Source organism: Panthera uncia (assembly GCF_023721935.1).
Source record: "Panthera uncia isolate 11264 chromosome B2 unlocalized genomic scaffold, Puncia_PCG_1.0 HiC_scaffold_24, whole genome shotgun sequence".
NCBI lineage: Eukaryota > Metazoa > Chordata > Mammalia > Carnivora > Felidae > Panthera > Panthera uncia.
Window position 1 is genome coordinate 74,430,352 of NW_026057580.1, and position 2,591 is coordinate 74,432,942.

Below are 2,591 nucleotides of genomic sequence, written 5' to 3' on the forward strand. Positions count from 1 at the left end.
TTTTATTATTTTATGTATTTTATTTTATATTTTATTTTATTTTATATTTTATTTATTTTATTTTAATTTACTTTTATTTATTTAATTTTATTAATTGAATTGAATTGAATTGAATTAATTTATTTATTTTAGAGAGAGAGCGAGCACAGAGAGGGGCAGAGAGAGACAATCTTAAGCAGGTTCCACACTCAGCACAGAGCGCAGGGCTCAATCCCACAACCCTGGGATTATGACCTGAGCCGAAATCAAGAGTCAGACTTTCAACCCATCCAGGTGCCCCGGAACCTGTTTTACATACATAACTGTAGCATATAATTACATAAATATTGGCAACTATTATGGTGCAAAATGTCATTCCTTGAAAATGTCAAGTTTGGAATTTCATACGTGCAGCTATTAATATGTACTTGTAGAAGGAAGCTCAATGGATTTTCCAGAGGCTAGATGACATGTTCTTACATCACTGTTCTGATGACTACAGCTAATAGAAGCATGTGTATTCTTTAAAAAAAAAAAAAAAAAAAAAAAAAAAGTTTTAATTTCTAATATGGCAAACCTGGGAAGATGTAATCCACAATCTCTTCTTGGTGGTCTTTAATATATTTTGTGTCAATGGGAACTGTGACCAAAAATATTGATAATCACTGAATTAAAGCATGTACTTTTAACCAGTCTGTGATACTATATGCAAATATTGCATATGTATATATGTGTGTGTGGGGGTTGGTTTTGTTTTGCTGGGGACAGGATTTATAATTCTATCACCTGCCCAAAGACTGGGAACGCTCAAAATGTTAATACTTTTTGTTACTTCTTAAAAAAATGCTCTCAGTCTGACTCCTTTATCCTAAAAAAAATTGGTTTTATATGATCTGCACAGAGATGGCTAGCTGGGATATCCAAAGACTTAAGATTACTGTTTTTATAGCACTGCATCTCTAAAACTAGTTATTATTTCCATTCCTAAAAATGTATTTTTAAATCCTCTTTGTGCTGGACACTCTGAGATTACTTTTAAAAACTAGACATTGCTCCTGAAATCTTAGAGCTTCCATTCAGGAAGGAAGGAAGTATAAAAAGAGAAATAGAAAGTTAGAATAGATTGCAACTTAGCATGTACTGAGAAATAAATATCACAGGATACCACAGAACAGTGCTTCTTAAATCCTGTGACGTACCAATTTAAAAATTAAAATTCGACTCCAATGTCATTATTTTGGAAAATAAAATATCACAATTCTAATTTCTATAATTATCTTGTCAGACTGCCAGTTCACAAAACACTGATCTATGCTTTAAAAAAAAACACTGCTATCAAACACTTAGAGGGTGCATTTAACCTGGATTTCAGCCATGAAGAAAGCACTCCCAAGAGGTGGACAACTAAGGGGAGAAGGGTCGTAGGTAGCATAAGCTGTTTTTTTTGGCAAAGGACTCTAGGCTGGAAGGAGAACTTGGAGAGTGGGGAGAGACGAGTCTGGAGGTAAACAGGGTCCAGATTGTTGGAATCCAGGAGCAATGAAGAGGACTCAGGTAGGAAGTGATAAAATCGCATCTATACCTTAGAACATTTGGCTTATATGTGGAAGACTGACTAATAAAGGATCAAGACTGGGAGACGAGTTAGGGGATTATCACATTATCTAGGTAAGAGGAAATGGTGGCATGAAACAGGATAAAGTAGAAGCCTGGTTACCAGTCTGAAGGACAGAATATTAGAACGGATGATTTCCAGAATTTTCCAATTGGCAATATTATTCATTCGTAGGAAGGCAGCTTTTACTATTTGATGGAGTAGATATTTATAAAACTTCAAGTATGTTCTTTTTATTCATGGTGTTGCCTTTGGTTGTTGTTGTATAATATCCATTTTCTTATCTACCGTCCCATGGCATAGTCTCCTGCCAATCAGATGTGCCCTCTCTAGAATCTGAATTTTGTACAGAGACATTCTACCTCGGCTCCTAGACGGATTATTCTGCTGTAAATCTAGCCTCTAGAACTGCCTTTGTTCCAGCACAGTTTCTTAGTTACCTGTGTCTTCTCTGAGCTCTTGACAATCTTTCAGTGCATTCCCTTCTGCTCAAATTGGCTCTAGTAGGATGCCTGCTTGCAACCTGACTTGACACATCCAACATGAATCTGAAAGTTTCTTTCCTACAGGACATATTAAACACGAAATTCCAATTCACAGTTGTATGGGTAAGGTATAAACATTTAACAAAAGCAAATCCCTCTGTTAAATATTAAGGTTATTTCTAAGTAATGAGCGGGGAATTTCATTATATATGTTTTACAAGAGAGCAGAATGCTATAACGGAAAGAGCTTCAGCTTGGAAATGAGAAAGCCTGGGTTCACACCCTGGATTACAATCATTTTCTTGGGCAAATTACTAACCTTACAGACATTCAGCTTCCTCACAGGACTAACGGAATTTGTCTCACAGAACTATTTTGAAGATTAAACTAATTAATACATGGAACATACTAAGAATACCTAACACCACTAAGGACCCAATAAATATTACATATGACTATCATACAAAACTAGTTTCTAAAATACGGATAAGAGAGGAAACACAGAATTCATA